General features: G+C 34.3%; 1 protein-coding gene across 2 annotated transcripts in view; it reads right to left on the bottom strand.

The window, feature by feature from the left end:
• Positions 1-22,348, bottom strand: part of shakB (Innexin family member shaking B) — a 1,117,028-nt gene that overhangs the window by 145,780 nt on the left and 948,900 nt on the right. The gene's annotated exons all lie outside the window — the stretch shown is intronic.

The raw sequence follows: 22,348 nt of genomic DNA, 5'->3' as shown, positions 1-22,348 counted from the left end.
TTTACATGTTGATAAATTTTGTTAATATTAAAGCAATAACTAATATTAACATTTCAATTTCCTGTTATGACATTATTAATTTTTTTTTCTTATTGAATTTTAATTATTTTTTTTTTTGTATTTTTAAATGTCAAGTAAAATGGAGCGTGTAGTTGCATATTATTATTTTATTATTTAAATATTTCCTGTCTATAGATGAAGATATTGTAAAACTAAATAAATTCGACATATTTAGCTGTATGTTTTTTTCGAGGAAGTTTAATTAAAATATTTGAAATAATTTAAGCATTAATGGGCAATATGTTATCATAGTTTTACATCACTTTAAATAATATACATATTTATCTGTAAACGTTATATATGTAGACTTGATTTAAGGGAATGTCGAGTGAAGGTAAAATTGTTAATTTTACGAAATTTTTGGTATGTTAGCTACAAAAATAAGAAGGTGACAAATTATAGTCATCCTTTTGTAAAACCTATCTTGCGTAATTTTGTGTTTTAATTTTAGCAATGTTTGTCGATCCCCACTTCATGCAAAAAACACATAAATCAGATTCTGTGATGACAGAAGACAGAAGACCTACTGTTGGGAATAAATGTTATGATGCGGAATAACGTTTGGGGGCGTCCAAGGCTCCCTTCGGTTTTGGATGAAGTTCTAATGGAAGGAATACGATAAATAATAACTCCTAAAGTGGCTTCTGATCTCTGACTGTAGAATATTAAATATAATGGTATTACAGTCAGCAAGAAGGACGAAACCCCTGCGTTATCATACTAGATGATGGGGTAAAATAAACCGATTTTTTATGTATCCAAACACGCTATTTGAAGCTGAAAACAAAATAAAGGTTTGTGCAGCCATTACATGATGTACAGTGATGACTTATCTTGGTTCCTCTTCCATTTCAAGTGGACATTGACCTACCCGTGGTGTCACAACCTAAAGGTAGTGAGCTAACATAAAATCTTGGGTTGGGTTCGATTTGTAACTACCCCGATAAAAAACATCCTACTACGAAAAAACAAAGAAAAAGAAGAATAAACCTTGAGAAAATGATTCCTAGACAAGACACTAGGGTGACTTGATAAAGAAAAAGACTTCAATAAATACTTCATAATTACAAATTTGTAAAAATGTTTGTATAAATAGAAGTTATAAAAATCAGCCTTTGTCTTCTAGCCATTAGCATTCAAATACGCCTGATGAGCCCGGCTTAAACCACCAGGCGAAACGATCGTAGCGCAATGGTTGAGTGTGAGGTATTTCGCTAGAATTCATTTTTCAATACAAAACTCCTTAGGCCATGTTAGCTCGATTAATCCAATTAATTAATTAAAAACCTCTCTAAGGTTGACCACCCCTGAAACTTGTTAACGACCATGATCTGCGAATTTGCACTTGAAATGTTTGGAATCTTTATTTAGAAGGTGCAGCTTGCAAAGTAAAATGCCGATATTACTGATATACAGAATACGAAGGGCACTAAAAACCTTCTGGCCTAGGAAACCTTCTGGCCCAGGCGTCGTTTGAAAAATTTTTTTTGAAAGTTTGGTAATTTTTAGCCTAAGCGTACACACGACAGTTTGACATACGACCATGTGTTGTGTTGTTTACAGTGACTTGAAAAAATCACTTTCCAAAAAAAAAAATGGAATTTACTTGTGAACATGTTCGTCCTATAATTTTTCACAACTTTTGACATGGATAATCACGGCAAGAGTGTATCGATCAAATTAAATCTTTATATGTCGATAAAGGGCCATCCTATATCACTATGAAAAACTAGTTTAATGAATTAAATCGCGGCCGAAATTCGCAAAAAAAACAAACAAAAAACGACCAAAATCGGTCTTTGTACCAGAAAAAAATAAGCCGTGCGTGAAAGGATAAAGCAAGATACCGTGAGATAGAGACATCCTTGGGCGTTTCTTCACCAAATAAGAATTGATATTGCATGAACATCTGGCCGCAAAAATGGATTTTTCTTGCTGGATCCAGCAAAATTGGTAAATCGCTCAAAAAAGACTCTTGTGGGTTTGTACAAAAAAATAGTGAACAAAAGCAATCGCGGTGCTTCAAACTACATTTATAAGATCGTCACAGACGACGAATCTTGGATCTATGCTTAGGAGCCCGACACAAAACAGGAATCGAATGTGTGGGCCTTCGAAAACGAGCCCAATCCAACGAAAGTTGTTCATTGAAGAAGACCTTCGAAGCAAATGATGCCCTGTTTCTTCGGCAAAACTTACCCTGAGGCGACTATACGGCTTGATATATGTAGGACGGTTAATTCTAAGTGTTACACTACAATTTGTTTGTCTGAAGTCTCCTGACGAATTCGAAAAGCGAAAAAAAGACGAACCGTTCTGCATTACGACAATGCGAGCTCCACATCTCGATTTAAACCAGCGACTGTTTCACCGGACAAAGCATGGAATTGATGGGCCATGCGCCGTAATGCCCTGACTGGGGATCCAATGACTTCATTTGAGTGCAGCACATCAAGAAAAAAGGCGTAGTAAACGATTTTCGTCGCCAGAATATGTTGTAAAAGCGTTCAAAAACCATGTTTTGGTGGTGTCTCAATCGGAGTGGAAAAAGGGCTTCGCCAATCGGTTTGAGCGCACGAAAAAATTTATGTAAAACAACCCAACACATAGTCGCATGTCAGACTGTCCTGGCTATGCTTAGGCTAAAAACTGTAGGATTGTTAAAAAAAATCAAGTGACTCCTGGCGACACTGCGTGTTGCCTAGGCCAGAAGGTTTTTTAGTGTTCCTCGTATTACTGACATAAAGGTGGCACACTGAATTATTGGTGCAATGGTGTAAGGCGCGAGTTTGGTTGCAGATTTGTGTTAGTAGGAGTTTAAAACCTCTTGTCTCCAGGTTCGGCCCCGTCGGATTAAAAACTAGCTACATTTCGGATAAATGCTCAATTTTTTACATCAGTCTTGGCGAGCAGGCCAAATATCTATTTTACTAGCGCTTAGGACACAAAATATGATTGGTGTCCTGTAAAAATAGGAAAGGATAATATATTTGGCCAAACAGTCCGGAAACTCAGTCTACACAGTGAAACATGTGACAATGGAATGAATAGTTAGCAGTACCAGGTTTAAGCATCTCAATATTCTTAAGGTCATCCGGCTGTCTCCCGATTCAAGACATAAAATTGATCGCGTTGTGATATATGTAAGACATTCATTGAGGGTGTTGGATGTACGATCGTTCCAAGGAGCAAACATAGACTCGGACCACCATCTTAATGCAGCAAAGGTACTTACAAGAATAAACGTAGGAAATAAAGCACGAACAGGTACAACACGAAACTTGGGCATTGGTAAGCTGTAATCACAACAGATAGCCACAGCATATTCTACTCAACTGGCCCAATTGCTTAATCAAAACACTCCTCATCGCCATTACATATCAGAGCAATGGCAAAACTGCCCACTCCATGCAAATAACCGCAAAATCCATATTTGGATACCAGAGGGCTCCACTAAAGAACCGATGGTATGACCAGGTGTGTCGTGCTGGTAACGAAGTGAAAAATGCGGCATGTAGGGCTACTTTACAGTCAGTAACAACGCGTAGCGCACGAGAGTGGCATCGGGAGAAAAGAAGAGAGGAGAAACGCCTTTCCCGCAGGAAAAAGAAGACAAATCTTAAAGCGGAAGTCTTAAAATTCGAGATGTACAGGAGCCAGAATGAAGTCCGAAAATTCTACCAACGAGTGAAACATTAAACTGATGGCTTTTGCACAGACATATCCGCCTGTAGAAATCAGCAAGGTAGTTTGGTAACTGATACAGATTGTGTGCTGGGGATATTGAAATAACATTTTTCCTAACTGTTGATCAGATCCAATCCCAGAAGATGGTATTGAATGTATACCGCCTGGCCAAGATAAGGTAAAGAGCAATAAACCGGCTGAAGAATTAACGCAGCAGGAGCTGTTCAAAACTGGAGGCATCTACTGTTAGCACGTTCCGGCAGGAAGAACGCATACCCGCCGATTGGGCGGCATAAGTCAGCTACCTATTGTCTACAAGATAGTGTCAAGCATATTGTGCAAACTACTAAAGTGTTTGGTGAACAAAATAATTGGACCATAACAATGCCGCTTATTGACCAGATATTTACCCTGAGGCAAATCCTAGAGAAGACCCAACTGATGCAGATCGACACCTACGATCTTTTTGTCGATTATAAAGCAGCCTTCGACAGTCTCCTACGCTCAAAGGCCACGTCTAAATTTGGTATCCCCGCAAAGCTCATTCAGCTTTGTAAGATGACTGTAACTGATACCCGGTACTCAGTTAAAATAGGAAATAACCTCTCAGAAGAGTTTAGTACCAAAAGAGGTTTCGGACAAGGTGACAACCTTTCGACATGCAGATGTTAAAAGAAATGGCACAATTTACACCAATAGCCACATGTTACTTGCTTATGCTGATGATATAGAGATCAAGGGACGATCAGTAAGGGAAGTAACTGATATCTTTTAGAAAGTTGAAGGAGAATCTGCTAAAGTAGGTCTGGTGGTAAACGGCGACAAGACCAAGTTGATAGTGATAGTGTCGTTGCGCAATGCGTCAATAGAACTCGGACCTATAATTTTGAGATTGTTAAATACTTCATCCACCTTTTGCCCCGCCATAAACAAAACAAACAACATCAGTTGTGAAATACAAAGAAGAATTGTATTGACCAACAGGTGCTATTTTTGCTTAAGTAAGCAGTTTAAAAACAAAGTCAAATATCGTCAAACAAAAGTAATATTATGCAAAAACTGATACTACTGCGTTAATTTGTGGTTCCGAGGCATGGGTACTTGCGCAAGCAGATAAGGCAGTGTTTGGTGTGTTCGAGAGAAAAATTCTTCGAAAGATATACGGACCAATTTGCGTTGACTGTGAATATCGATGTCGTCTGAACGAGTCGAGCTGTTCTATAAATCAGTATAGTTGAAAGTATCGAGATACAGCGATTGCGTTGGCTAGACCATGTCATAAGAACCAGTGATGATGAACCTGCAAAAAAAGCGTATACACGCAGAACTGGAAGCCCAAGGTTTCGATGGTGCGAACAAGTGAAATACTACGTTAGAAAACTCCATATTTTAGATTGGGAAATATAACAACAAACAGAGAGGAATGTAGCTTTTTTCTTAATTCGGCTTAGGGAACAAATGTTCTGTAATGGGCCAGCTAAGTAAGTAAATAAAATTCAATCTGTTATACCCTAGACAGACGGCTGCATTAATTTGCATTAACTGCCTTAATTCAAATTAATTCGTGCATTATCTACATCTTTAATGCACAAAAACAAAGAGAATTTAAACTGAATTTAGGTATTTCAATATGGCAATTCTGTAAAAGAGAGCTCATATTCATGTAGGAGAGAGAGCATACAACAAAACTGTTGTTTACCAGCAATCAGCTGTTTCGTAAATGCAGAAACTGACGTCTGTCAGGCTAAAATTAAATGCACATCTTAATGCAAATTAACGCTGCCGTCTGCCTAGGGTATTATACTATATCGAATGACATGCATAACCCAAATAGGAGATATACATATGTCTACAGGATCGATATTTGATGCAAACAGATAAAGAAATCGCGGTCTCAGCAAAATTTTAAGATCAACCCCATTGGGAAGCTATGGATTATACTCGTTAAATATGAAATAGCCGAAGAAAATATTTACAAATTCTACAGCAGTTTATTCAGAATCTAGTTGAAAGGATTGTGGAAAAAATTCATGTTAATCAAATAACACATATCTTGCGGATCTTTAAAAATTAAATAACATACAAAGCAATAACATACAACACATTAAGATTATAAATTGCCTCGGATTGTATAGAATCGATCAACACCTATTCTCAAGATTAGATTAGAGGTAGTGATATTTTCAAAATGATGGAAAAACCCGATTAGATTATGAAAGTAGAGCTAAAAATAGGAGACACGTGTATCGGCGTTTTTAAAGTTTACATCGGAAAGTAACCAAAGTAGACGGGGCAAGATCCCCCCATTTCTAGTTTTTTTTTTTCGAAATACTCGAGTTAAGATATCTTGGAATTCTTACATTTAAAGTATATAGTGTCTTTGGTAACTTTACAGAGGAGGATGTAGGAAATATTTTTGTTGAAAATTTTAGCCCTCATGCGGTTTACCAAAGGGGTCTTTTTGGTCCTTTTTGAGAAAATCTTTCAAAAACTTCTTTGAAATGTGATAATACCAAATCCAAATACTCTATAAAATTGTTCGTCATAAAATTCCATATAAAGTCTCAGAATACACCAAATCTGTAAATCTTATCTAATAGCCAGGAGTCTTTAAAAATGAAAAACACGTTTTGGGGTTAATGTCGGACTTTATCTCAGTTTATTCAAAATTGTATTTCAAACCATAACTTTAGAGAGATCACATCAATGACAAAAATATTCTTCGCAAAATTTCACTATGGGTCACCAAAGAAATGAAATATATATTTACATTATATATCATGAAAATAACAGTATCAATTTTGCTGAAAAACATGAAAATATTTCCCAATTTTTTTGATGAAATTTTTTTCCATCTCTTTTTCGAGTTGATACATGAAAGTAATATAAAGCTTGGTTTTAGGTAAAAAGCGTCAAAAGAGGAAAAATTCTACACAAAATTTCGCTATGAGTATCAGATTAAACCATATATCTAGGTATACTATTTTCTTAAAAAAATTACATTACAAATTTATACATTTTAGGATGTTTTACTTTTGGACTAAGTTAAAACTTCGTAAAATACCCAATTTTACGAAGTCCGGTCTGGGTTTTCTATACTTTCAAATATAAATTCATTACAAATATTTCAAAGGCTGCTTAAATGGAGCGCACAACATCTTCTGTATGAATTTGTAACCAGAAAATATCAATAAGAAATTTATAGTGTAAATCACAACGACAATCTGCATAAAAATTGTAAAATATGGCCTAAACCTTGACAAGGGCTGATAATATGCTGTTTACATTAGAGCTTTTTGCAGGGTTAACCTTCTTTATGAGGATTTGTTTGAAATATAAGCAATGGAATTGACATTTAAAACCCAGTCAGTTTGTTAAATCCGGTTATATATAAACGGGGTATAAGAATATTACAGATGATGGTTACAGATTTCTTTTATTCAAAGTCTGATAGTGAAATTTGATATAGAACATTTCATTCTTTAAAAATATCCCCAAAAAGTGAATGATTTTGTTAGATTTTGATTCACTATTGAATTATGTAAAATTAACAGTCCAAAATTAAAATAAACAATTTCATCCTAAAATGTGTAAATTTGTAATCTAATTTTTTTAAGAAATACTTTTTTTTCTAGATATATGGTTTACTCTGAAGCTCATAGTGAAATGTTGTGTAGAATGTTTCTTCTTTTGACACTTTTCACCTAGAACCAAGTTTTATGTTACTTTCATGTATCAACTCGTAAAAAGAAGGAACAAAATTCGTCAAAAAATTGGGAAATATTTTCATGTTTTTTTCAGCAAAATTGATACTGATATTTTCATGATATATAATGTAAATATACATTTCATTTCTTTGGTGACCCATAATGAAATTTTACAACAAATATTTTTGTCTTTCATGTCATCTCCCTAAATTTATGGTTTGAGGGAAAATTTTGATTAAACTCAGATGAAGTCCGACTTTAACCCTAAAACGTTTTTTTCATTTTTAAAGATTCCTTGCGATTAGAAAAGATTTACAGATCTGGTGTATTCTGAGGCCTATAGTAAAATTGTATGACGAACAATTTTGTAGAATATTTGGATTTGGTATGATCAAATTTTAAAGGAGTTTTTCAAAGATTTTCGAAAAAGGACCAAAAAGACCCTTTTGGTGAACCGCATGAGGGTTAAAATCTTTAACTGAAATATTCCCCATATCCTCCTCTCTAAAGTTATTAAAGACACTATATACCTAAAATGCAAGGATTCCAACATACCTCAACTTGAATATTTCGAAAAAACTAGAAATGGGCGGAACTATCCCCGCCTTCCTTGATTACTTTCCGATGTAAACTTTAAAAACGCCGATACATGTTTCTCATATTTTTAGCTCTACTTTCCTAATCTACTCAGTTTAATTGTCATTTTTTTATTGTCGGACAGTGTAATTTAACTAGGAAACCCTTTAAACTTAAAAAGGCTTGCGAATGCCTATGTATATTTAAGTGGTAAAATATAATAATATGCAATTACATACATATTCCCTTGTAATCAAATCGAATTATTTTTATTTAAATTTATGTGACTAGTTTCTTTAATATATTCTTTAATTGCAAATGTATTTGTTTAATTAAACCTTGTTTCTACTATAGTTTTTTTTTGTGATTTCCACTTTTATTTATTTTTTCTTTTTTTTATCATACGAACAATTACAAAATATATTCAAATACAATACATAATAAAAATAATTAATTTTAAAATATAGTAAAAGTGTAGTAAAAACTTTTGCATAATGATAATTGATTTGAAGAAAAATTAACAGAAAAAAACTTTTTGTTTTTTGGCATGTATGTATGTAAGTTATTCACTTAGAGGTTTTGTTTCTTTTTTTGTATATTAATTTGATATGGGGTTTAATTAATTGTGAAAATAAAATAAGAATAGAATTTAGGTTTATCTGCAATTTTTGTATTGGTTCAAATAATTGTACAAAAATACTTAACCTAAAAGGATGGGTGGGAAAAAAACGTTGTAGTAGATTATTGATAGGAATGCAAATTTGTTTTGTAGTTATGTTAAATAAAATAATTAACATTTTTTTGGTTTTGGAAATATACATGTTAATGAATATATATGAAAGTAATAAGCTTTTGGGGGACAAGAGGGCATATGGTTTGGTTTTGAAAGCCAGATTAGAACAGACAAGTCGGTAAATATCGAATTATAGGATATTCGTTGGTAATATTTACCAGACTGTATTATATTATGATATAATATCAAGAGAATCTTTTAAGTCATAATATTGTGAGTAAGAGAGTTATTTGCAACTCTCTATCAACAAGTTTGTGGAGAAATTCTTTTAGAAAACATATAGTTTCAAAACCATATTCAAAATGATTACAAAATAAGAAATGTTAGAAAATATTTGAGAACCTTTTAAATACAGAATTTAATTTAAGATTATTCGAGTAACTAAAATAAAATATTATATTATACTCAAATTATGACAACTCTTTTGTTAGAACATTAATAGTACGTTTAGATTTACGAAATCCAATGGATTTCAAATTTTAATTCCATAGCATATATGTCAAATAAAACCCAATGAATTTATGACAAAGATTTATTTGACGTATGTATATGCAATGAAATTGGCATTTGAAATCGAGCGGATTTCGTAAATCTAATTGTACTATAAGGATAACTATCTGTTAGATTTTACCATAACTGCTTTCAAAATGATTTTATATTATTTATTTTATTTATTTGAAATTTTTCATTATAATAAAAAAATTCCCTCCCCTGGTCCCCCAAAAGTAATATTACTTTTTTTTAAGAATATTTTTTGTTTATGAATTTTCTACAAGAAAAGCGAAATGTTCGAGAAGTAAAAATGTCACTTTTTGTATTAATGACTTTTTCAAAATTTTGTTAACGACTGTTCAACGATTGTTTTCGATTAGTTTAGCTGAATAACGATGACCACTGGAATCGATATTTTATAGATTTGAGTTGAGATTTCATATTTCTTTGACGATATGAAATTGAGAGATACGAATACGAGTTAGATACTTATGTTTGATTTTGGTTTTATGAAATTTCGATAATATCTGTTTTAGAATCAGGTTTATTATTGGGTTAATTAGTTTGTTAGTTGATTAATTTTTTTAGTTTTTAGGTTTTGGTGGGATTTTAGTTTTTTTTTTTCATTTTAATCTAATTAAAGTGAAAGTGAAAATCAATTCGAATTGAAAGTGGTGATAGGTGGAAATTTGAAAAATTAAATAGAAAATTTAGCATCATTGGTGGTGGTGATGTATTTTTTTGTTGTTGCTGTTGAATTTGGTTCTTGTGGTAGTGGTGGCGGTGGTGGTTAGAAAATTGTGGTGAAACTTGAAATGGTGATTTGGTGAATTGATTTCCTGGCTAATTTCCATTGTAAATGAAACGAATTTTCTAAGAAAAATAGTGGAGTTGTGGTGGACTTTTGTTTCTCAGAATTTGAGATTCAACAATTTTGTGATAGCAATAAGTGGAAGTGAAAATTCATGGTGAACATTTTGTGATTATTTAAAGTGATAATTTTTTTTTTATTCCAATGAGAGAATTTCTTTAGCCTCTCAAACTATTAGTATTTGCCATTTTCCAAATAAGAGTGAGGAGAACTAATTTTTGTTTTGTTTAGCAAATTGTGATAGTGGTTTTTTTGGTGAATTAGTGATTGTCTTGTGAGGTGAAATGTCATTGACAACTTTCGTTAAACACGGTGAAATTTCCAAAATAATTGTGTCAAGAAACACTTTGGTGTCTGTTTTCTTCATTATTTTTGTGTAGTGAAAGAAATTGTACGTTTGCATGGGTTTTTGGTGAAATACTTCATTTGAGTTTTGTTTTGTCTTTGAGAGCAATTGAAACTAGCTGACAAGTGATTTGTGATAGTGGTGAATTCTTTTTGGTTTTCATCTACATTTGTTGAAAGTGATGTTATTTGGTTTGTTTGAAATTTCTTATTGCATTAGAATGAAAGTTTGCTAAATGTGTGTGATAAATTAAATCATAAATGAAATTTTTCGTTTTTAAGGAGAAAAATTAAAAATTTGATGAAATTTACTTGGATTTATTTTAGGTTTTAGCTTTAATATGAAGCTTAGCTAGCTTAGTAAAAATAGCTGAAACTTCAAACTGTTTTAGAGAGAGAATTTAAGGATTTCCAAACGATTAGTACATACAACTTGTGGTGGTTTACTAGATCACTAGCCTTGAAGTATAAACAGATAGTGCAGCGCAACCAATGTGTTGCAGTGCAAATCGTGATATATTTGTTTACCAAATATCAGCTGGTTTATAAACCGAAAATGCCAAACCCTTATTCAGATCTTAACGCAAATTAAATCTGATTTTATAAAGTGGTATATAAATGCAATCATCGCGTATGCAAGAATAGAAATAATATATTTTTATTGGCTGACTTGGAAATGGTCCTACTCGACTTGTTAGCATAGAGCGTGACTGAAAGTAAGGGTAGAGAGTTTTAAGTTGTGTCACAGAACCTGCAAATTAGTACTATCTAGGATTATTTTTCCAACTTTGTGCTCTTGTCAAATAATGAGTTAGTAAGGATTTTTGTAACTAGTTTTTTACTGAGTACCATAAAAAAGTACGACAACGCAATGAAATTTTTCTCACATAAAAACGATGAAAGCTTTTGTCACCATTTGACAATCTGCACTTGAAATGAGAGCTCACAGAATAAAACCAGGGCAGTGGAAAGGGAATAGCCTGTCAGGCGATAGATAGGTGGGTAGGTATCAGCATAAAAAAAAAATAATCACGTGCTGTATAACAAATAACATTTATTTATAGGAAATCGGATGATATTATTGGTCGTACGAGCATCAAGTTCATGAGCTAACATTCAATAGCAACACCATATTGAAAAAGTTCGTGACTTGCCCAACGTTTTATAGACAATCCAGAAATCGTTTTGATCATGTTTAAATTGACAGAAGTCATTCATTCAGAGTAGAAGACGTCGAATCTAATGAAAAAGACTGCTAGTCGAGATAGCAATAAGAAGATCGCAACATACATGGCACTCCTGCAGTTATAGCTGCAAGTCACGGGGTGCAGAACTGTGAGGAGAATAAATACATGTGAAAAGAAATAGCAAGAACAACGTGAACATGAAAAAGAGTCCAATAAAAATTCGACAATTTTATTGCCAACCTCCTTGCATACGATGGCAAAAATGCCCCTTAGGGTAATGTATGCCAAAATTTTGAATACTTAATCCAAACATGCAATACAAGTAATAAAAAGTAGATGTCATGCAATTGAGCTAAATATCAATCGGAGTACACTTGTTCACATGAGAAAATGTCTCCCGGGTCCCTTTTAGGATGTTAGTAGCAATGATGGAATACCGCCTGCGCCAACTTTTAATGAAAGGTGCTTACAACTGGGAAGTTTTCGCGGTTTCTTAAACTACAATGTTCATCGATTAGAAAGTAAAAAAAAAACAAGTAAAAGTAAAAAAGTATCATCGTTCATTTACGGATCGAATGTATTTAGAGTCTTTTCTGAATTTCGTAGTGGGTCATCGCATAACTTTTGGAACAGTATGTCAGAAAGCTTGGACTTGTCTACGAAAACATAATATTGCTGTAAACAGGACCACAACGAACAGCATCGGTATACATTTCCAAAGGATCTTCGAACAGACTATCGTGCTCCCCAGTCACTACAAATGGTGCTATGGGGGGTTTTTTACACCTTTCGGGCTGTTTTCCCAAAAGGTATGGATTTGCCCTTGAAAAACTTTTATCGTCGTAATTGAGGCAGCGAATGCAAGTTGCTTTAACAAAAATCCCAAATTTTGTGTGGGAGGTACATGAAGGAGTGGACAAATATAGACCATATTTGAAACTGGTCTGGTACAGTATGGACCAAATCGGTCACTCCCTTCAAGAGTTATTTTGCGCACAATTTTTCCGAACATTTTTGAACTTTTGTGGTTGAGGTACCTGAAGGAGTAGGCAGACAGGGCTTATCTTCGAACTGAAATTAAGTTTGAACAAAATATTACGAAGGCCAAATTTTGGACCGAATCGACAGATCTGATCGAGAGTTATCATGCGCTCCAACCACTACTCACGGTGTCATAGGCGTTTTTTTCACCTTTCATGCTATTTTCTTAGGAAGTATGGACTTGCCCATGAAGAAACATTTACCGTCGTATGGGGGGCAGTGAATAAAAGTGTGAGGACCAAAAATCACCTGCGTTCATTTTTGCCCACACCCAGTGAAGTTTTCATATTGAATTGTTTTTCTTTGTATATACTAAATAAATCGATTTAATCTTAACCTATGTGAGCGACTTTTGTGTTCTGAGGCCACATTACAGATAAAAAGAGAGATCCGCTGTTATTTCCCAAAAACAACGAGGCAGCAATCATCACTACCACGTGGTGATAATTACTGGCTGTCTTGTTGGGATGTTCAATTTTGGTAAACAAGGTCCAGTTGCTCCATTACAAACACTTGGTGGAGTGGTAAACAAGGTCCCGTTAATCCACCATAGAACACGTGGCTGGATCCCAATATAAAAGAGCGACCTAACTTAGAACGGGGACAGTCAGCAACAGACAAGCGAAACAGCAACATCGACCTCGGTAAGTAATAGAATCTCCCAGAAAATCCTTGGGCATCCTTGAATATCCTTCCGACATCCTTGAGTATCCTACCGACATCCTTGAGTACCCTGCCGACATTCTTGGATATCCTTCCGACATCCTTGAATATCCATAACCCAGTAGTGCTTGAGTACTTATTAAGGTCTCTTGCAACCCATAACCCCGTAGTGCTTGAGTACTTATTAAGGTCTCTTGCAACCCATAACCCAGTAGTGCCTGAGTGCTTATTAAGGTATCTTACAACCCATAACCCCGTAGTGCTTGAGTACTTATTAAGGTCTCTAGCAACCCATAACCCAGTAGTGTTTGAGTACTTATTAAGGTCTCTTGCAACCCATAACCCAGTAGTGCCTGAGTACATATTAATGTCTCGAGCAAACCATAACCCAGTAGTGCTTGAGTACTTATTAAGGTCTCTTGCAACCCATAACCCCGTAGTGCTTGAGTACTTATTAAGGTCTCTAGCAACCCATAACCCAGTAGTGTTTGAGTACTTATTAAGGTCTCTTGCAACCCATAACCCAGTAGTGCCTGAGTACTTATTAATGTCTCGAGCAAACCATAACCCAGTAGTGCTTGAGTACTTATTAAGGTCTCTTGCAACCCATAACCCCGTAGTGCTTGAGTACTTATTAAGGTCTCTTGCAACTCATAACCCCGTAGTGCTTGAGTACTTATTAAGGTATCTTACAACCCATAACCCCGTAGTGCTTGAGTACTTATTAAGGTCTCTAGCAACCCATAACCCAGTAGTGTTGGAGTACTTATTAAGGTCTCTTGCAACCCATAACCCAGTAGTGCCTGAGTACTTATTAATGTCTCGAGCAAACCATAACCCAGTAGTGCTTGAGTACTTATTAAGGTCTCTTGCAACCCATAACCCAGTAGTGCCTAAGTACTTATTAAGGTCTCTCGCTATCTCTAACCTTGCATGTCATCTAAGTAGTGCTTGAGTACTTATTAAGGTTTCTTGCAACCCATAGCCCCGTAGTGCTTGAGTACTTATTAAGGTCTCTTGCAACCCATAACCCAGTAGTACCTGAGTACTTATTAAGGTCTCCCGCAATCTCTAACCTTGCATGTCATCTAAATAGTGCTTGAGTACTTATTAGGGTCTCTTGCAACCCTAACCCCGTAGTGCTTGAGTACTTATTAAGGTATCTTACTACCCATAACACCGTAGTGCTTGAGTTCTTATTAAGGTCTCCCGCAATCTCTAACCTTGCATGTCATCTAAATAGTGCTTGAGTACTTATTAAGGTCTCTTGCAACCCATAACCCCGTAGTGCTTGAGTACTTATTAAGGTCTCTTGCAACCCATAACCCCGTAGTGCTTGAGTACTTATTAAGGTCTCTCGCAATCTCTAACCTTGCATGTCATCTAAGTAGTGCTTGAGTACTTATTAAGGTCTCTTGCAACCCATAACCCAGTAGTGCTTGAGTACTTATTAAGGTCTCTTGCAACCCATAACCCAGTAGTACCTAAGTACTTATTAAGGTCTCTCGCAATCTCTAACCTTGCATGTCATCTAAGTAGTGCTTGAGTATTTATTAAGGTCTCTTGCAACCCATAACCCAGTAGTGCTTGAGTACTTATTAAGGTCTCTTGCAACCCATAACCCAGTAGTGCCTGAGAACTTATTAAGGTCTCGAGCAACCCATAACCCAGTAGTGCTTGAGTACTTATTAAGGTCTCTTGCAACCCATAACCCAGCAGTGCTTGAGTACTTATTAAGGTCTCTTGCAACCCATAACCCAGTAGTGCCTGAGTACTTATTAAGGTCTCCCGCAATCTCAAACCTTGCATGTCATCTAAGTAGTGCTTGAGTACTTATTAAGGTCTCTTGCAACCCATAACCCCGTAGTGCTTGAGTACTTATTCAGGTCTCTTGCAACCCATAACCCAGTAGTGCCTGAGTACTTATTAAGGTCTCTCGCAATCTTTAACCTGATTTATATATGCTTGTAGTAGTGTTTGAGTCTCGCACCTCCGCCCCTATTAGTAGCGAAATCCCATTAGGTACCCGAAAGAGCCATCCCAGAATGCCCGGAGAACCGTAGAGTACTTATCTAGGTCTCTGTTAAATCAACCCGCCCGGCTTGCCCCTTGGCACAACCATGAGTACTTATCCAGGTCTCTGTTAAATCAACCCGCCCGGCTTCCCCATTGCACAACCACGAGTACTTATCCAGGTCTCGTATCCCGAATCCAGTGAACCCATCTAATAACACGTGGACGGCGGACCATTAGACTCCGTGTAAAACTTTATATTCTTAGATCCACAATAAATCAGTGAAGTTATTATATATAAAATCCTTTAGTCATTGAATAGAATTTGATTTAGAGAACAACAAAACACACTGCTCTGTCTCTCTCACTATTCCTGCCCACGGGGAGAAATCCTGTTGTTACAAGAGTTGCTATAACAAATATCAAAGCGATTCGAGAGCAGGTCCTCAACTGAACTTATCCGAAAATTTGTGTGGGAGGTACACGAAGGAGTGGACTCCCTTCAAGAGTTGTCGTGCGCTCAATTTTCGAACTTTTGTGGGGGAGGTACCGGATGGAGTGGACCGATATAACCCATCGTCGAACTTAAACTAAATTTGCACAAAATATTACAAAAGCCAAATTTTTGATCCGTTCGAGAGCTATCGTGCGCTTCAGCCAGCCAGACAAACAGAGAAACAGACGGACGGACATGGCTAAATCAACTTCAAATTTTCTGAAAAGGATTCCGTCCAAACATACTTGGGATCTAAAACCATTATTTCGATGAGGTACATTTTGCTGAAGGTATAAAAAGCCATTTTATATATCATATGTAGGAAGGCAACTCAATACTCTACTTCATATAAACGGCGTGAATATCGACATATTGCTCATTTACCCAAAGAGTGACACATTTCAAAAAATGAAGTTTCGAGAAAAACGCGTTTTAAATTGTCGATTGAAATTTGACGTTCCAATTTAAAAACATTATTACACAAAAACTAAAATAACTTGTTGGACCGTATTTTGCAGATCAAGATCAAGCATAACTTGAAGTGTTTTAGTGCCTCATAAATGCAAAAAACTTTGTTGATGATTTATGCCAAGCTCCGAGAAAATAAGCTGTAACTCGTTGAGTTTTAGCGATATCAACTTGAAAATTTGACACATGATAAACAAGAAGTCGTAGAAAAAATAGAAATTGCTAACTCAAAAAACCAATTTTATGAGTTATGCCACTCTTTGAGTAAATGAGCGTATATTGCAATAATCTGGTCTATATTATTAGATTTGAAAAGAACACAGTTTTATAGAGGGTCTGATGGCCAACGTAATTATTGAAAAATGAATGGAAAAAGTATTTAACCTTAAATATCACCGATTTATGGAAGTGGCAAAAGAATGACTTGGAAATAAATGTTCAGGTTGGAGGAAAATATTTAAATTGTGGAATAAGGACAGATGTATAATTTTTTAGGTATGCAGCAAAAAATTCAATGTGAAATCGTTTCTATTCGCTTTAATACAACAGAATTTTTTCGAATAGTTTTTAATTAACAAATTTAAATTTGTTTTTGTAATTCCTTCAATTCCCTCTCTTTAACAGTGTTTTTAATTATCGTATAGGGATTTAAATCTGGTTTTTATTTAAGTTCAAAATAAAACAATTGGATACCTAAGGTAAAAACGAATAAAACAAACAATTTGATATGGAAAAAACATTCAAAGCACAAAACGTTTGGTTTTGTTTAGTTTTTGTTTTCGGGGACAGTTTTGAAATACACTTACATACATGTTATAAAGGATTTTTGGTTTTGTTTTTTAATTCTGTTATAGAAAATTGAATACATACTAATACAAGAGAGTAATATGGAGTTTTTTTTTGGTTTAAAATACTTAAAAATACACTGATAATAAAACACACATAGTAGGTTTCCAAAAAAATAAATAAAATAAGAATATATGTATTAAGGAAGATATTCAATTCAAAAGCATTACACACATTTTTGATGTTGTTAGTATTAGTTTTTGTTTTTGTTGGTTTTACGTTTTTTTTTTAAATGTGTAAATTATGTGGTTCGATTTTTAGTAAAGGTTTTAAATTTTATTAAGTGGTTTAGTTTAATTTGCAGTTTTTTTTAGATGTGGAAAAGAATTTTGCATTTTTAAAGGATAAGATAATTGGTTTTAGGTGATTTCGATTTCCATAAAATTTTCCTAACCTATGCGTTAATAAAACTGTTAGTATTTTTGTCTGGCATTTAAATAAGGCATTAATGTGTTTCATAAGATGTGTGATTTGTGATTAAACAAAAAAAAAAAAAAATATTTAGGGCAGTTTCAAAATGAATCGACCAAGGAGTTCGTTCACAAAAGGGGGTTACAGTTAATTCCAATTTTGTTAGATGTCTGATAGATTGCTGCATACCGGCATATTAGTGGCATTCCTAGCATTATGATATGTATATGTAAGGTAAAGAAAGTTTAACATACAAGAAGAACATGATATAAGTTTTCTTCATCAATTCTTATTTGATAATTTGCGATTTTTAAATTATTAAATAAGCTCAAAAAACTATTTATGTATTTTTACAATGATCGTTTCTATTTGAAACTACCCTTATTCAAAAATATTTCCTACATCAAATAAATAAAACAAAATAATAATTTATATATATTTTTTTGGGTTTTCGCTTTTGGATTCTGTATTTTGGCTGATACGAGTTACGAGTAAATACGAGTACTTTTGAGCAAAAGGTTTTTGTTTTGTACGCAGAGGTGTATAAATTTGTGTTTAATTTTTGTTTTACTTTTATTTCATTTCGAGTGTAGAGGAATAACAAGAAGTATATAAGAGGTGAGAACAAATAAAAAAAACATAAAGTAGGAAATTAAAGTAGGAAAAACGTGTTTCATAAACTTTTCATTACTACTGGTTTTTTGTTCGTTTAGTTTTCTTTCAGGTGGATATTTGTTTGAAAAAGTGTCAGTGGTGATGGTGGGTGTAGAAGAGAGTCGGTGTTTGTTGCTTAGTTTCTGTGGCAATAGTGGTTTGTGATATTTGGTGGTGGTAGAAGTAGTGGCGGCAGTGAAAGTGTGTTTGTTCTTGGTGGCTTTGTTTTGATTGTGTTTGTACTTTTTCTTTTTTGTTTTTCTTTAAGTGTAGTTGAACTAAGTTTGAAAGTGTTCTTCATTTAGCCTTAAGTTTTGTTTTTGGTTTGGCATAGATAGTATATATGTTATATAAAATGTATATTTTTTATATATAAAAGAAAACTGTATGTATATAAGAAAAAAATCCATTAACTTTTTGAACGCGTGAAACGAGCTTGATTTTGTATTTTGGTTGGTTTAATCGTAAATAACATTCCCAAACGAGTGTTAAACAATTTTAAAGCAGTTTTGATTTTTTTTTGCAGAGCTTGTTTTGCTTTTCGTTTTGGTTCTTTCATTTTTTTGTTTTGAAATTTGTTTTGTAATTATGTAGCAAATGTATGGATGTTGATTTCATGACAACTCGATGAATGTTGTGATATAGACGAGAGAAAATGGTTAACAAAAATTTAATAAAAAACAAGTACGCTTTATTGCATATATGGCATGTTTGTTGTTGTTGTTTTTCAAATGGGGTAACACGTAGCTATGTTTGTGATATGAATGTTTTGTTGTATGGGCCCTGAAATGAGTTTTTTGCTTAAAATTAAATTATCCTTGTTAAATGTTCGTTTAACCAGACATTATATGCCAGCAAGTAGTTCATGATATTGTTGTTGTGATAATGTCTTATGATGTGGTAATGTTGTTTTGGCATTAACTGTTAAACCATGATATTATGTTCCCACAGTGTTGCTTAATCATTCCGCTGCCTTTAGTGTGACTTTTATTAGAGTATGGTAATTTAGTTGCTAGTTCACTGTACTAGTTCCAAAACGTATGAGTAACATAAAATATAACTTAAGATATTGCGTATACGCCGTTTGTGCATACAAATTACGTGGGCCATTGGAACTGTGTAGTGAACTAGATAGTTCCATATAGTTCATTTGGCACAACTCTAGCTTTTATATTGGCACAAACGTTGGCTTTTATATTATTTTATTTAAGATTTGATATCCAAAGATTATATTTTTTCGGAGTCCGTAATATAAAAATCACAGCGGCATACCTGAAAATCAAATTTTACCGTTTTCGTACAATAATGCCGGGAACAGCTTTTGAAAAACCACAAGATAATTCTGTATTTCTAACAATTTGTTTATCAAAAATAATTTACCTTATTGGATCATAACAAAAATCTTAATAAAACATTACAGTCAACAGTGTCTGTTGAACATATTTAGGGTAAAAAATAAACAAATACAGGAAGATCCCAGCAAAATTAATTGAAAATAGTGCAATGTAGACTAGTTCTTTCACGGCGTGTTTTGATGCATTTTGGCGTAGTCGTGAAACAGGCAATCCATTCCCCACATTTTATGCGCATTCAGATGCGATCCAACGAATGACATCCATGCAGTTGAACCAGAGTCGTGAAAATACACTCCAATTCCTTACACTTTAACCGCATTTGGATGCAATTCAACGATTGACATCGATTTCTCACATTTTAATAGCATCCGGATGTAGTTCAAACGGATTCATGAATAAGGCACTCTGTTCGTTACATTTGATTAACAGTTGTTAGAGGTCCCTAGGCCAAAAGAGATGATTACATTATACATAACATTGAGAAATTCGCTACTCCTACTTTCTCATATGATTTAGATAATGAATTTACGATTAAATGTTGGACTTGTGTCCCAATAAAATGAATTATCACCGACCTCTTTCAAAAAAGGGTGTATCTGAACCGATTTTTTGAAAGAAAGTTTTTTAAAACCTTAGGAACGACGAACAGTAAAGCCACATTTTGGACATGTAGACATAAAATAACAAGTTTTTCAACAAAGACTCTCTATAAATATATTACAAAACATGACATAGGATACCTCTTATGTCTTATCAAAAGACCTTCTATGAAAAAAACAAAGAAAAAACAAACACCTCTAAAATTTACGACCCCCGTAGGGAACATTATCTGCGAATCTGCTCTTGGAATGTTCGGACTTTTTATAGTGCATATATAGTGCAGTTTACGCACTGGCAGATGTACATATGTACTTGCAAAGAACAAGTCCGATATTCCCTGCCACACAGGAAAGGCATTACAACAACACCTAAAAGTGCACATTGTAATATAGCTACCTTTATATCATGGTTGCACGAATTTGATTGCGGATTTGTAGGAGGTTAAAATATCTGGTCTCCAGTTTCACTGCCGTAGATGAAAGACTAGCTAAAATTCAGATAAATGCTATATTTCATCAGTCTTAGTTGCACCAATACCCCCACCGAAGTCAAGAACGAGGAGACTAAAGAAATATCTTACTAGCATTTACCTTTCTTATCGTTCTAAACTTATTGTCGGTGTCTTGTCTATGACATTTAAATTATTCTAGGCTATTTTAAAGCCAAAAATTGGAAAGGAAACTTAATCCCCGCTATGAAACATCTGCAGCACCATGTTTAAGCATACTGACTTAAGGACACCTGGCTGCCACCAGTTTAAAAATAAGAAATCAAATTGAACAAACATTTTTCAAAACTGTTGATATCCAATACTAACGAGGACGACGAAGATACCGCATATTCAATCCCAGAAGATGGTATTGAGTTAATACCACGCGATCATGATGATGTAATGACATCAAACAACCAGCTGAAGAATAAAAGGCCGCAGGAGCCGAGCTATTCGACACACTGATAAGGTGTATGTATTAGCTAGCTAGGTGTATGCATCTGTTAGGAGAAAATGTACCCGATGAATGAAACTTAAGCATTCTGTATCCCTATTGCATATAAAACAGTGTCTGGGATATTATGGAGAAGACTTAAGCCTATGGTCAATGAAATGGTTGGCTCAGTGTGACTTTAGGCTTAGCAAATCCACAATTGACCAGATATTTATCTTGCGGCAAATTCTGGAAAAGACCCAAGAGATGCAGACACTTACCACATTTTTGCTATTATAAAGCACAAGGTGCGCCTTAACTAACTTTAAATGAATCGTGCTTATGCCTGGGAAGTTTTTGTGGATTTTGAAACTACAATGCTCATAGAAAATCGTAAAAACCTAAAAAACCCTAAAAATGTGAACTTTGACCGCGATTTTTTGAAAATCCCTTTTTTTGTTTTTTCTCATCTCATTGTAAGTTCAAAATGAGCAAAAACTTCTCAGGTGTAAGCAACGTTCATTTAAAGTTAGTTAAGGCGCACCTTGAGCAGCCTTCGACAGCCCTATATGTACAAAGGTATTCCCAGCGATGTCTGAATTTGATGTTTTCGCAAATCTCATTCAGCTTTGTAAATTGACATCTAAAATAGGAAAGAACCTCTCCGAACTGTTTATTACCAGAAGAAGTTTGAGATATGAGATCCAAGCTTTAAAAGAAATGGCACAAAATACAGAAATATTTTTTTAAACAAATTTAAAATTATTTCTTTTTTATTATTTGTTATTATGATAGTTTTCCCTTTTTTAATAAATACGAAGATAAAAAATGAAAACACTCATATCTTGATGAAAAATACTAAAAAAAATCGCCGGAGCGCTCTTTAAATAAATCGCGATTTAAGTTGACATTTTTAGGAGTTTTTTAGGTTTTCACGACTTGGCTTAGAAATCACTAGACCTATGAAGATGGAACTAAAGGAAATGTTGTAGCTATGAAAATTCTCTACAAGATTTACATTTATGATATTTTCGTAGGTTTTAGCGTTTTATTGAGATATAGAAGTTTTCATTGGGACAATGCACTGACTGTATCGCTTCCTTATGAAACAATGCCATACATGGTGCGCCTTAACTAACTTTAAGTGAAAACCGCTTACA

The sequence above is a fragment of the Musca autumnalis genome, unplaced genomic scaffold (genome assembly GCF_047663935.1).
Source record: "Musca autumnalis isolate F117 unplaced genomic scaffold, ASM4766393v1 scaffold_3, whole genome shotgun sequence".
Lineage (NCBI taxonomy): Eukaryota > Metazoa > Arthropoda > Insecta > Diptera > Muscidae > Musca > Musca autumnalis.
The sequence above is the reverse complement of the archived record's forward strand: the minus strand, read 5'-3'. Positions and strand labels throughout refer to the sequence as shown.